The sequence below is a fragment of the Mauremys mutica genome, unplaced genomic scaffold (genome assembly GCF_020497125.1).
Source record: "Mauremys mutica isolate MM-2020 ecotype Southern unplaced genomic scaffold, ASM2049712v1 Super-Scaffold_100095, whole genome shotgun sequence".
Classification (NCBI taxonomy): Eukaryota; Metazoa; Chordata; order Testudines; family Geoemydidae; genus Mauremys; species Mauremys mutica.
The window spans coordinates 751,140-765,950 of NW_025423264.1; the positions used below are offsets into that span (position 1 = coordinate 751,140).

The 14,811-nt window shown below is 53.5% G+C and overlaps 2 non-coding genes across 2 annotated transcripts; both read right to left on the reverse strand.

Annotated features, from left to right (window-relative positions):
- Positions 1–8,696: 8,696 nt before the first annotated feature.
- Positions 8,697–8,790, reverse strand: TRNAI-UAU. Its single transcript has 2 exons — positions 8,753–8,790; positions 8,697–8,732 (listed from the first exon to the last, which is right to left on the reverse strand). It is a non-coding gene; the product is annotated as a tRNA-Ile (tRNA).
- A 2,904-nt stretch (positions 8,791–11,694) lies between these two features.
- On the reverse strand, positions 11,695–11,776 carry TRNAS-CGA. The gene has a single exon. It is a non-coding gene; the product is annotated as a tRNA-Ser (tRNA).
- Between the last annotated feature and the right edge of the window lie 3,035 nt (positions 11,777–14,811).

Genomic DNA, 14,811 nt, shown 5'->3' on the forward strand with positions numbered 1-14,811 from the left:
CAGTCAGCTAGGATTGCACTGCACAACATTTTTACCAGTGTTCAGTACCTAGCTCAACAAGGAATAGCACTACGTGGACATAATGACAGTGATTCAAATTTGATGCAGCTCTTGTTGCTACGCAGTACAGATTCTGAGGAACTGAGACAGTGGCTCAATCGCACAAAATACAAGTGCATATCACATGAGGTTATTAATGAAATAATCGAAATGATGGCAATGACGGCGCTAAGAAAAATTGTGCAAAAGATAAAGGCTTCTAAGTTTTATGCCATTGTAATGGATGAGACTACCGATTTGTCAAGAAAAGAACAAGTAAGTTTTTCTTTAAGGTTCTTTTCTAGTGAAGACTGGGAGATTTATGAGGAGTTTATTGGGTTTTACCAAACTGACACAATGGATGCTGCTTCTCTTTTCAAAATTGTGGAAGATACACTTCTCAGGTGTGATTTGCCCTTTTCTGATTGCCGGGGGCAGTGTTACGACGGGGCCAGTAATGTGTCTGGCAAATTTACTGGGGTCCAAGCCAGAGTGAAGGAACGAGAGCCGAGAGCAGAATTTGTGCATTGTGCTGCACATTCTCTTAACCTTGCCACGCAGGATGCCCTGCATAATATTCAAGAGTGTCGTTATATGTTTTTTATGGAGAAAGATCTCATCAATGCCTTCAGGGAGTCACCAAAACGTATGGCAGCATTCAGAGAGTTTCAGAGTGAAGGAGAACCTTCTTTACGACCATTGTGCCCAACAAGATGGACACTAAGGATTAGTAGCATTAAATCACTGCTCCAAAACTACAAGGCCATGATGAACTGCCTAGATGAACTTAGTTACTCTTCTGATGAATTTGGCTTAAAATGTAGTGGATTCTCAAAGCAACTTCAATCTTTTTCAACATACTTTATACTAACAGTTCTTGTGAAAGCCATGGGTCTGGTAGAAGAAGCTAATGCACAAATTCAAAGCCCAAATGTGTCATTGACAAGCGTTATGAAGAAAGTTGGCCTATTGCAAGAGGTGTTGAGTGGGATGCGTACTGACTCATCATACAATCGCTTTTGGGAAACAACGGTAGAGAAGGCAAGAAATCTTTATTTAGATGAGCCTACACTCCCAAGAAAACGCAAACCTCCAAGATGGCTCGACCATGGAAGCCTTCCTCACACCTTCAGTGACCCTAAAGATTATTTTCATAAAAAATATGTTGAGATCATTGATGCTTGCAAAGTTGCAATTGAACAGAGGTTTTCAACAGAAAGCTTTACATTCGCAGTAAAATTGGAGAAGCTTATAACTGAGGCAGCAAATGGCTCAAAACAGGACATTGTCCAAATAAGTGAAGCATTCCATGGTGACATCAACATGGAGAAACTATTTCTTCATTTAGAAATGTTGAGTGATATTTGCAGATTGAGAAATTGCCAGCTCACTTCAGTGAGTGAAGTGAAGCAATTTCTAAAACAAAATGAAGGCTTAAGTGACCTGTTGTCAGAAGTTACAATTCTCCTGAAATTATTCTACACAATTCCGACTACAACCTGCACCGCTGAGCGATCATTCAGTTGCTTGCGCCGACTGAAATTATTTGCGAACAACAATGAGCCAAGAACGTCTAAATCACTTGACATTTCTGCACGTTCATAAAAACTTTACCTCTGAATTGGACATTGCAAGTCTCCTGGATGACTTCATTTCAAGAACCAAACAACGACAAAAAGTGTTTGCTGCCTCCTAAAGCACATCACAAAAGAAGGGGCTATATTTGTTGCAATTTTAGAAAGTATTTGTTTTGAGGATTATTGAATAAACAGTGTATGGTCGTTTCCATATTCAAAAGAGTATTACTGATATTCTTAGTTAAATAATTTTTTATTATAGTGATATTATGCAATAAAAAGAAACTTAAACGCTTATGGCTTCCAATCCATTTTTACACTATTTAATAAAATATATATATCATCTTACAGGGCGGGGGGGGGGGGGGAGAGGGAGATTACACCCATTCTGGGCCCCACCAAAAATTATACAAACCTGCCGCCTATGCTTGCAACCATGAGTGGGTGTCTGGTGGGTGCTGTCACCTCTGCCAGAGACCCCCAAGAGACTCACTAGCTTCCTCCGCATGCGGGGAGGGGCTCCTACTTTCTGACTTGGGGGCGGGGGAGATTCCGTGATGTCAGAGCCTATGGTGAGAGGGGTTCGAATCACGAGTCTGGAGTGGCAGGGCAAACCCCTCCCCCAGTCAGATTCTGCTAGGGGGCTGGGCTGTGATCTGTAGGGAGGGAGACACAGGAAAAAGCAGCCGCCACTATTGAACCCAGGAGTCCTGGCTCCCGGTCCCCCTGCTATGACCTCTAGACCCACCTCTGCTCCCAGAGCCAGGGATAGAACCCAGAGGTCCCTGGCGCCCAGCCCCCTCTCTGCTCTGACCACTAGACCCCACTCCCCTTTTAGGCTCGCTGCCTCTTCTATCCACCCAGCCCACCTGTCCATCTCTTTGTTGCAGGTTTCTGGGGTGTCACCCCTGCTCTGCACTCCCCCAGTGCAGCCCAAGGCCTTTCCTCCCCCCAACCACACATCCTCTCCCCCCTCGTGCTGGATCATCTGCTTGGCCCCCAACCGCCTCTCGAGGTGCGCTGTGCGGCGTGGCTGGGGATTGTGCAATGGCCCAGCACCAGGCAACACAGAACGTAAACCACAGGCCCTGCCCTGCCCTGCCCTGCCCCACCGCACTGGAGCTGCCTTCCGAGTACATTGGAGCCCAGCGCCCTGCACCTGTTCCCTCCTGCCCCACAAGGGGTGAGCTGCAGTCCCCACCACGCTCTGCAGAGGGGAGAAGGGTCAAGCCCACCAGCCCATTTAGGATGGGGCAATCAACACCCTTTTTTCTGCACAGCCACTGACCATCAGCAGGATTCCTCCTCCCTCCTGTGCCTCAGTGCAGCTAAATCTCTGTACCTAGACAGCCGGTCCGTCCGCTGCACCCCAATCCCCCAGGCCTGAGCCTCCCTGTCAAAACCCTGCACCTGGCTCCAGACATTTAAGTCTCACGTGTCGCTGGGATCTCGACTTCTTGTGCCCAGAGAGTCTCAACCCCCCTCAGTAGATGACCTGAGTCTGAGAAACACAGTGCCCGTCTTCTTTAAAGAAGTACTTGGAGAGATTTTTTTCTTGTGTGACCATGTGGCCTAATGGATAAGGTGTCTGACTTCGGATCAGGCGATTGAGGGTTCGAGTCCCTTCGTGCTTGTGCAGTTTTACCTTTGGGCTGAACGTCCTGCTCCCTTCAGGGCTGGAACCTCTTCTTGGCCGCTCAGGCTAATGCTCTGGCTTCAGCTAGAGCCCCAGGAAAGGAGTTGGGGGTTGGGTGTCACAAAGGCTGGGGCATAAGCCCCAGGTGCTTCCAGTCTCGCCTTTGCCCTTCCTGACTTGCCAAAGAAAATGGGCGGCTGCCCGGGCTAGCGTGTGGAACAGTTTCCCTCTTCCAAGTGTGCACCTGTCCCTGTGCTGGAGGGGGGTTGCTACATAGCGCCTTGGGAGCCTGGGTGTTTCTCTGCTTCTCGCCAGCTGGGGAACAGCCTCTTGGGGTAAAATCTCCTGCCCCACTGCGAAAGTGAACACCTGGAGTGGGAACGGTAAGAGGCCCCACCACGGGGGCTGGCCCTGCTTTCCTACCGTCTTCTGATGTTGGCCACAGAGCATCAGCAGCCGCCCTGCATGCTGGTCTGTGGGTGGCCTTCAGTGGGTGTTTGGCATGGCAGGGAGCAGGCTGGCCAGGGGTCTTTGTCGCTGTCTGCTGGCCACGCATAGGCAGGGTCCGCCCCTCCTCTGAACAGCCAGAGTTAGTCTGTGCTTAGAAAGCAGAGACACAGGAGACTCAAGGCAAGAGGGTGAGAAAGATTGAGAAAGGACCTATGAAGACAGCCCACACTACAGGGACACTGCCTGGTTAAGGGACGTGGAGGCACCAAATTGCCCCAAATTTCCTGGTGCCCTACGCAGCTGCGTACTGCTCCAGCGGTGAACTCGATCCCCCGGCTGGCTGAGCCGGCCAGGAAAGCTGCCCCTGCCCCTGCCCCTGCTCCGCCTCTTCCCCACAGCCCCCCACCCCTGGTCTGCCCCCACCACCCTTTTCCCACCCCTGCTCCACCCCATCCCCCCCCCCCCACTCTGTCCCTTCCCCTGAGCTACATCCCGGTGGACTGCAGGAGGGATCAGGCGCCCCCTGCACTCACCGGGCGGTGGGAAGTGGAACGACCTGGCCCCAGCCTGCTCTGCTCCACCAGCTCCCAGCCGCGCCACTGGTGAGTGCTGGGGGGCATTTCCCCCCCAACCCCAAGTTCCAAGGCTGGGATCAGAGTGCAGCAGGCTGGGGCCGGATCACTCCACTTTCCGCCGCCCCATGAGTGTGGGATCAGGCCTGCCCTGCAATTACCGGGCGGCGGGAAGTGGAGTGACCTGTCCCCAGCCTGCTCCGCTCTGCCAGCTTGGGCTGGGGGACGGGGGTGCCGTGTAGGGCACCAAAATGTCTAGGGACAACCCTGAATAGATCATTTTCCCACAGGGACCGATGGCTGTTAGACTAGAGATATTCTGGCTGCCTGTACAGGCCTAGACTTTAAGAACTTAGGTGTATTTTTATCACTTAGCTAGTGACAGGGGTATAAAACAAAGATCCAAAATCCCAGTCTGCCTGTGTCTGGGCCTTCTCTCCCTCGGAGAGTCTGAGCCTTGTTCGTAGGCGAAGGCCTTTGGCTAAGCAGCAGGGGCAGCCGTAAGCTGGGAAGCGAATGGTCCCATCCTCACCTCCCAAACCCGTCACACTGAACTAAGGTGGGGCTGGGCTGTTAGGAAGACGATCCTGTCCCGATAGTGCCCATCACCAGATAACGAAACAGATCTTAAGGGAGCATCCGGTCTGGCACGAAATCCCTTCTCAATGGTTGTGGTTGTGAAACCCTCATTTCTGTAGGGTTTATCTTTCTGGCCCCCACTTTTCTATTGTCAATCTGTCTGGTTCGCTAATTGTTTCTGTCTGCTGCCGAGTTAATTTTGCTGGGTGTAAGTTAATTAGGGGAGTGGGATGTAATTGGTTAGAGAATTCTGTTACAATAGGTTAGAATTGGTTAGTTACAATGATTGGTTAAGGTCTAGCTGAGAATATTACTGTGTAAACTGGGGTCATAGAATCATAGAATCTCAGGGTTGGAAGGGACCTCAGGAGGGCATCTAGTCCAACCCCCTGCTCAAAGCAGGACCAAACCCAACTAAATCATCCCAGCCAGGGCTTTGTCAAGCCTGACCTTAAAAACCTCTAAGGAAGGAGATTCCACCACCTCCCTAGGTAACCCATTCCAGTTCTTCACCACCCTACTAGTGAAAAAGTTTTTCCTAATATCCAACCTAAACCTCCCCCTCTGCAACTTGAGACCATTACTCCTTGTTCTGTCATCTTCTACCACTGAGAACAGTCTAGATCCATCCTCTTTGGAACCCCCTTTCAGGTAGTTGAAAGCAGCTATCAAATCCCCCCTCATTCTTCTCTTCTGCAGGCTAAACAATCCCAGTTCCCTCAGCCTCTCCTCATAAGTCATGTGCTCCAGCCCCCTAATCATTTTTGTTGCCCTCCGCTGGACTCCCTCCAATTTATCCACATCCTTCTTGTAGTGTGGGGCCCAAAACTGGACACAGTACTCCAAATGAGGCCTCACCAGTGCTGAGTAGAGGGGGATGATCACATCCCTTGATCTGCTGGAAATGCCCCTACTTATACAACCCAAAATGCCATTAGCCTTCTTGGCAACAAGGGCACACTGTTGACTCATATTCAGCTTTTCGTCCACCGTAACCCCTAGGTCCTTTTCTGCAGAACTGCTACCCAGCCATTCGATCCCTAGTCTGTAGCAGTGCATGGGATTCTTCCGTCCTAAGTGCAGGACTCTGCACTTGTCCTTGTTGAACCTCATCATATTTCTTTTGGCCCAATCCTCTAATTTGTCTAGGTCCCTCTGTATCCTATCCCTACCCTCCAGCGTATCAACCACTCCTCCCAGTTTAGTGTCATCTGCAAACTTGCTAAGGGTGCAGTCCACACCATCCTCCAGATCGTTAATGAAGATATTGAACAAAACCGGCCCCAGCACTGACCCTTGGGGCACTCCACTTGATACCGGCTGCCATCTAGACATGGAACCATTGATCACTACCCGTTGAGCCCGACCATCTAGCCAGTTTTCTATCCACCTTACCGTCCATTCATCCAGCCCAGACTTCTTTAACTTGCTGGCAAGAATACTGTGGGAGACTGTATCAAAAGCTTTGCTAAAATCCAGAAATAGTACATCCACTGCTTTCCCCTCATCCACAGAGCCGGTTATCTCGTCATAGAAGGCAATTAGGTTAGTCAGTTATGACTTGCCCTTGGTGAATCCATGCTGACTGTTCCTGATCACTTTCCCCTCCTTTAAGTGGTTCAGGATTGATTCCTTGAGGACCTGTTCCATGATTTTACCAGGGACTGAGGTGAGACTGACTGGCCTGTAGTTCCCTGGATCTTCCTTCTTCCCTTTTTTAAAGATGGGCACTACATTAGCTTTTTTTCAGTCATCCGGGACCTCCCCCGATCGCCATGATTTTTCAAAGATAATGGCCAATGGCTCTGCAATCTCATCGGCCAACTCCTTTAGCACCCTCGGATGCAGCGCATCCGGCCCCATGGACTTGTGCTCATCCAGCTTTCCTAAATAGCCCCGAACTACTTCTTTCTCCACAGAGAGCTGGTCACCTCCTCCCCATACCGTGCTGCAGAGTGCAGCTGTCTGGGAGCTGACCTTGTCTGTGAAGACAGAGGCAAAAAAAGCATTGAGTACACTAGCTTTCTCCACATCCTCTGTCACTAGGTTCCCTCCCTCATTCAGCAAGGGGCCCACACTTTCCTTGACTTTCTTCCTGTTGCTAACATACCTAAAGAAACCCTTCTTGTTACTCCTAACATCTCCGGCTAGCTGCAACTCCAAGTGTGATTTGGGTCAGACAGGAAGTGGAAGAGGAAATTGGAATCATGCTAACGGGGGGGGATGGGACTAGGGAACGGGGAACAGGGACACAGCCAAAGCTCTTCAGTGTCAGAGCTGGGAAGGGGGACATGGGGTAAACACTCTGCAGTGTCAGAGCTCATAGACTCATCGACTTTAAGGTCAGAAGGGACCATTATGATTGTCCAGTCCGACCTCCTGCACAACGCCGGCCACAGACTCTCACCCACCCACTCCTGTAACAAACCCCTGGCCTATGTCTGAGCTGTTGAAGTCCTCAACTCGTTGTTTAAAGACTTCAAGCTGCAGAGAATCCTCCAGCAAGTGCCCCGTGCCCCATGCTGCAGAGGAAGGTGAAAACCCCCCAGGGTCTCTGCCAACCTGCCCTGGAGGAAAATTCCTTCCCGACCCCAAATATGGTGATCAGCTAAACCCTGAGCATGTGGGCAGGACTCACCCGCCAGCACCCAGGAAAGAATTGTCTGTAGTGATGTGGGGTAAACGCTCTGCGGTGTCAGAGCTGGGAAGGGGGACACTGGGGAACAGACTCTGTCAGTCTGTAGAGATAAGCCCGACTGGTGTGAAGGGCTTCGGAATCAGGGGCGGCTCTAGGCACCAGCTAAACAAGCAGGTGCCTAGGGCGGCGAAATTTAGGGGGCGGCGAAATGACGGGCATGTATGTGCCCGCTTACCGGAAGAGCGGCGGGAGCTCTTCCCCGGCTGCAGAGGACAGGCCGCTCCTCGGCTTGTCCCCGCGGGTGCACACCAAGAAACGGCCCCTCCTCTGCAGCCCGGGCAGGGCTGCGCTACCGGCTCCCACCTTTCCGCGGTAAGCACCCCCCCCCCAGGCGGAGCTGGTAGCGCGGCCCTGCCCCGGCTGCAGAGGAGGGGCCGCTTCTCCGAGTGCACCGGCGGGGACAAGCGGAGGAGAAGCGGCCCCTCCTTTGCAGCCCGGGCAGGGCCGCGCTACCAGCTCCGCCTGGGGGGGGGGTTGCTTACCGCGGAAAGGCGGGAGCTGGTAGCGCGGCCCTGCCCCAGCTGCAGAGGAGGGGCCGCTCCTCAGCTTGTTCGCGCTGCTCTCCTGCGGGCAGCGGCCACCCTCCAGACGAACCGGTAGCCAGCTGCGGGCCGCCTCCCTGGGGGGGGGGAGGGGGCTAGGGCGGCGCTGCGCTGCTCGGGGGGGCGGGGGCTCGGGCTGCGGTCGGCGCCGCTCGGGGGCGGGGGGCGGCGCTCTTCTTTTCTGCCTGGGGCGGCAGAAAAGCTAGAGCCGGCCCTGTTCGGAATCTGCTTGCTTGGAAACTAACCCCAGTAAACATCCCTTTGTCTGCGCTTCCGACTTCTGGTCTTTTGCTGCTTGCTGTCTGCGTGACAAGAGCCAGGGAAGTGAAAGCCCTCTAACAATGGCTCCTTGCTCCTCTCCCTCCAGGCTCAGGGGTCAAGGATGGGCAGGACTCCAGGCTCTGCTTGAGGGATCCTGGCACAGGGGCTGCAGGAGGGAGGGGGGCAGAAAGGATTGCAGGTTCTGACCTGTGCTCTGGAGAGGAGGTAATAAGTGAAGGGGGTGTTTTTGACTCTTCCCCTGCCTCAGGGTCCCCAGGGCTAGAATTCTACATTCCACAAGGCCAAATAACAGGGTGAAGCCATTTGGCTAATGAAAACCAGTGCTTCAGGTGAGGCTTGAACTCACAACCTCAGCATAGCTCCTCTCAGCACTGCCCTATAAGTACTGTGCGCTAACCAATTGCGCCACTGGAGCACCTGTTAATTGTAAGTCTCTGAGACCCCCTAGGCTGATAAAGCCAAGGAGTGACCCCAAAACATTCTCAGTGGAGCTGAGAGCAGGTGGTGACAAGTGTTGATACTTGGTGGGGTGGATTCTTCTTAAGGGTTCCAGGCACCATTTGACCCTTTTGTTCTTCCCTGTGTAATAACAGAGCTGGTTAAGACTCAATGAAGAGTCTTGCTGCAGACCAACAGATCTGAAATCACTGAGAACCAGCTCTAAGCATTAGTCCTTCTTTGGGACACCGTCTCTCATGCAACAAACTGCCCAGTCTGCGCTAGCAGTGAGGCTCCCTCACTCACAGCTGAAATCATGGAGAGCTGTGTGAAGTGCAGGGCCCCAGGGGTGCCTGAACAGGGGGGAACAACACCCCAGGACTTTAAAAAATGGGAGGGCTCTGCCTTGCCACTTTGTAATGACCGTAAGGGCGAGTGAGGGTGGGGAGGGGGTGGGGAGCAGTGAGTGGGAGGAGGGGTCTTGGGGGAAGAGGCAGCGTAGGAGTGGGGTCTTGGGGAGAAGGGGTGGTACAGGGGCGTGGCCTCGAGTGGAAGGGATGGGGCTACTGTTTGGGCTCTGGTGGCCGCCACTTTAGGCAGGGCCACCGGGGGGGGGGCAAGTGGGGCAATTTGCCCTGGGCCCCAGGCCCCGTAGAGACCCCGCGAGCCCTGGGCTAAGAATCCCTTCCCTTGCTAGAGCCGCCGTTTTAATTTTTACTCACCTGGCAGCGGGCCCTTCCCTCACTTCGGGTCTTCGGCGGCACTTCAGTGGTGAGTCCTTCAGTGCTGCTGAAGACGCAGTGTGAGTGAAGGACCTGCCGCCGCTGAAGACTCAGACGCCGCCCAGTGAGTACAAGCGCCGCAGCGGGTGGCATCTTTTTTATGTCCGCCCTCCTGCTTTGCCCCAGGCCCCCAAATCCTCTGGGCGGCCCTGCTTTTAAGGAGCCTGCCCCGCTCCTGGTGGGACCACAAGACGTCCCAGAGCAGAGAGGGTGGCCAGCAGAGCGGTGACAGGGTAGCCTGGGACTCTTCCCCCTCCTGCCTTTCCCTATGAAGCCTGGCCCTGGCCCTCCTTTCTTCAAGTGCCATGTGGACAAGAGGAAGAGTGTGGCAGCTGCAGCAACCAAAGTTGTGGACATCAGGTGAAGCAGCGAGGAATAACCATATGGTCACTCTCTTCCTGCCATATTGGGTCCACCAATAACTCATGTAGGAGAGACAGCTCCCGTCCCTCATTGTTAAAGGTCAGGCCAGCAAACCAGGGCCAGAAGCCCACAGTATCTTTTCCTACTGCAGAGCCCAAGCTCAGGGACTCACCTTGAGTGCAGGTACTGCTGTGCTCCCAGAAAATGAGCCATCACTGCACAAACAGGGATGAATGATCCACCAAAGCCTGAGGTTAAACTAGGGACCTTTGGATCTTCAGTCTAACGCTCTCCCAACTGAGCTACTTTGGCTGCTGCTTGGAAGTGTTTTGGCCTGTTGCTTCTCTGTCTGGGAGGTTTTTGCAGCATTTGCACCCAAGAAGGACGTCATTGGGAGCGGCCCATGAAGACAAGACTCGCTTTTGCCTGCCTTGCTCAGCTTGACTTGCTGCCTCACCCTGTTCCTGCCCTAGTGCCCGGGTTGACCTGGTGGTGGAAGGGGACTGGGGGCCAGTGGCGCGGGGAGGAGGTTGAGCTGGACCCTGAGCTAGACTAGACCCTGCCGGTGAGAGTCTGGCCACCACTTGCCGCCCCACCCTGTTGTCCTGGCTTCCCCCACTGGGCGTCATGTCGGGAGGGAAGTGGGCTTCTGCCTCCCCTCCCCGATTTTCACACCGCAGGGGAGTGCGAACAGGAAAACGAACGGCTGCTCCACACCCCCACCGGAGGAACCCGGGGCCCTTAGCTGTGGGGAGTAAGAAGTGGCTGTTGGCTGACAGGGCCTGTCCCCGAGGAGCTGGAACAGCAGCTGCCGCCTCCCCCTGGGCTCCAGGCTGTGGGAAATGCTCATTGCCTGGCTGCATGGGCGGATGCTGCTCCGTGCTCTGGAGAGCGTCTGTATTGCTCTGTCAACCCCCCGTCTTCACTGAGCCAGTCTGGTAAGGTCCCAAGCGCCCCCTCCGGCCTGGCAGCTGAGAGTCTGTGCAGACATCGGCCCCCCTGCCAGCCCCACAGGCAGCAGCAGCGATCAGCCCCCCAGCACCACAGGGGCACTCAATGCACTTCCTGTGGGGAAATGGCTCCTTGGCGTCCAGCTGCTAGAGTGAGAGCCAGGAGAGAGCAGTGTCTGGCTCACCGTGGGGGAGAGAAGAGACCTGGTGAGTGCGGATCTCCCTCAGCCTCCCCCGCAAGGCTGGTCACTTCTATTGTCACTGTGATAGTCGGTGCTTCCCTTCAGGGCCAGCCCAGAACAACTCCCCGTTTCCTCCCCAGGCCCTGCCCCCACTCCACCCCTTCCCCCAAGCCCCCACCCCTGTCCCATCTCTTCCTGCCCTGCACCTTCCTGCCCCATTCCTCTCCCTCCCCCACCTCTTCCTGCTCCTCCCCCTCACCCCTCCAGCCCCTCCTGCACCCCACTGAACAGCTGAAAACTTTTTTTTTCTGTTGGTTCTGCAGCCCCATAGCTCCCATGGAGTCGCTGACTTGGCTCCTTTCACACGCTAGAGAGGAGCAGAACCAGGGCTTTGGCTGATCTATGGGGCACCAGGTGAGTGGCAGAGGCTTCAGGTGCTGAGAGTTTGCCTGACCCCTCAGGGACACAGTGTGAGGGGGTGTCCCAGGGATCTCTATGAAAGGAGCAGAACAGGATTTACTTGGGGTGGGGAGAGAATTGAGAGTGTCTCAGGGGGTTGTACAGAGGTATTGCCCCGGTGAGAGACTGGCTAAAGCACAGGCCTCGCTGTGAACAGGATTCGAACCTGCGCAGGGGAACCCTATTGGATTTCGACTCCAACGCCTTAACCACTCGGCCATCACAGCTGTGAGCACAAAACTGCCCCAATGCCAGAGAAACTGGTAAAGAATCCCAATGCCCAGGCGTGAAGTCATCTGAGCTACAGGATTCCCACCGCAAACCTGACTCCCAAAGCACAGGGGGGATTGGAGGTTTGTTCTCTCTGCTTAGCCATGTGCAGTTGCACAGTAGGATGCGGCTGGTGGGACAGGGATACTGAATGCTCAAGGGTCAGACCCAGGAAGGTTGAAGCTTCATAAGCTTCTTGCCCTGCAGCCAGCCTGCTCAGAGAAAGGAAACTCCCGCAGAATCCGGACTGGCTGTGTATAGCGCACTTCCACAGCATTGCCCAGCGCCCCAGCGACAAGCCAGAGCTGTGGTCTGGGAGTGAGAGGCACAGGCAGAGCGCTGACTGGGAGCTCAGGGCTGGGACAGCAGGGGCTGCGGGCTGGGAGTCAGGGGCACCGGCAGAGCATTTAATTGAACCGATTTAAATCTCAGGTTTGATCATTCCTGGGACTGGACCTGGCTACGACTCTCGGGCATCACTGAAGTGTTCTTGAAATCAGGTTCCAGCTTTGTCCGGTCCCCTCCTTTTCTGAGCTGGGCTGCAGCCCCTGACGCAGCCACCGGCCCGCTGGGGAGAGCTGGGCCCAGCAGAGGCCCCGGCGGGGACTGGGCGGCACTTGGTCAAGGGCCCCTGGTGGGGCTGGCGGCTGGGCTCTTAGCGCCGAAGAGCCCGGGCTGGCCAAGGGAGTGCGCCAGGCCGGGCAGGCAAGCAGGGGGAGGGGCCCGACTGGAGGACCGGAACCGCGTGAGCAAGTGTGCGAGCAGAGCATTGTGGGAGAGGAAGCAGGAGTAATCCAGTGTATTTTCCTGTTGATTTTGGATCAAGGACAGAGTACCTCGGCTCTTTCAAGCACCCCGAGAGCCTCCCTCGTGTTCTCCCGCAGCAGCCGCCTGTGGGAGAAGGTGGGTGGGAAAAGGGGACCAGGAAGCACTGCAGCCTCATTCTGGGACAGGAGGCCCTCGCCACGCCCAGGCCTGCCTCTTGCCTTCAGCCCAGGCAGCCAGAGGTGCCAGGGAGCTCCCTGGCAGGCCGCCGCTTCGCCTCAGCCACCTCTTGCCTCATGGCCTAGGCTCTCGGTGCTTTGCTGGTCACCGGCTTGCTTGAAGGCCCAGAGGGAAAAGAAACAAGTGCATGCATAGCAGAGGATGGTTTTGATGCATCGACCTCTGGGTTATGGGCCCAGCACGCTCCCGCTGCACCACTCTGCTGGTTCTTCACACCCTCCCCCTGCCACCCAGCTGCTGCTATCCGGATTAGTGCCTTACGCGCTCTCGTGCTGGCAGGCAGATGCGCAGGCTGCTAGTCAGCTGCCCTGGTCACAGGATTTTACAGCTTATACAGGGTAAAAGGGATCTGTTTGGGGTTTGGACCCCATTGGGAGCTGGGTAGCTGAGTGCCGGAGATGGGAGCACTTCTTAAGCTGTTTTCAGTTAAGCCTTCAGCTTGTGGGGGATGAGGTTCAGCCTTGGATCCGTGTCTGCAGCAGGCAAGTGCCTCTGGCTCAATCGCTCCCCCCCGCTGTATTAGCAGACTGAAACCCGGAGCAAATGCACACACTTTGCAAAGGAACAGGAGCCAGGAGTCAACATTTTATTAAGATGATGTTCAAAGAAAAAAAAAGTGTACAGTACAGCATTTAGGCATAGAAGTTTCTGATGCTCAGGGAACAACGTACAGCTTACCCAAGGGGTGTGAAGTTTGGTTTAAGATCGGGTGGCATAAGGAATACATAATCTGCAATAGCCCTGACTGGGGGTAAAAGGTTAACGTACAGACACTGAGTTAGGAGGGTATGTTGTCCATGTGAGGGCTACGTTCAGGAGTGGAGTATAACGAGCGGATACGACGATGATGATGGATTGACCCGCGTTTCGTGAGTTTTAACGTTCGGTGTTTTGGAATCTTTGCCACTATCTAGTTTAAGCAGGGTCAGTATGAACTCTCCCCTCCCATCTGTTGGTGATCTGTTGTCAAGGCCTTTTGGGGCTGATGTCATTTGCATGGTTACACCCACCCCGGATTACATGATGGGAGTGCTCGTCCAAATGGTCATTTCGGCTGCTGTGGGATCCCCAGTCTCTTTGTTATTGGGGCAGAAGGACTCCAGGGTATTTTGCTGTTTATTTTGGATCAAGGACAGAGTAACTGTACCTGGCATTTGAGGGCTGAGAGTGTCACCCTCGCCTGAAAAGTACTCATCATTAAGGGGTACGGGTTCCAAAGGGCAAAACCTGGTGGAGGTAGGAATGGATGTTGGCAGGTGCTTTTTTTTTTTTTTGCTGCTGTCCTTGGTGTGTAACAACAGAGGCATTTTTGAATGTTTTAATATTGCTGTTAGTGTTGCAGTTGCTTGGCCTAAGCTTATGCAGTTAGATCTCTTTCATGTTATCTTTTGGGCCTGAGAGGTAAAAGGCTGCTCTATGTGTGGTGTGATGGAGTGAAGTAGCAAAGGTTGGTTGAAGAGGTGGTGCATGTTCTGCAAAAGTTGTGCCCCCTTCTGTTTCAGTCAGTGAGTCCAATCTGCAAAATTTCCTTGCAGTCTGAGTGGAAAAGAGCATTTTACCCACCTAAGAAATAGCTGCAGCTTACTTTGCTGCCAGGGTGTCATTCAACACTACATCTCTACAACTTTCAGTGTTTAAGTGAGATCAGAGACCCCCAGCCCAAGTATTTCTAAAACTTATATTTAAACACCAAGGGTATTATGTGTGACATAGAACAGTATTTGTAAGGAAGTCATAGATATTTCTATATTTAAACTAAAGAGAGACATAGACTTTAAAAATCTACATTTAAAGACTTCAAAAGAATCCCATAGTGCTAAATACAAATATTCATTTTCAATCTCTTTTAACTCACTCTGCTTTGGAACCCATGTCTCTTGTCTAATGAGATTTATGTAGGTTCGGGTGAGTCCTGAAATCATGAACTGATAAGTACCGTTCTACTGTCCTTGATTCATATCACCAGGATAACTACACTTTATTACTC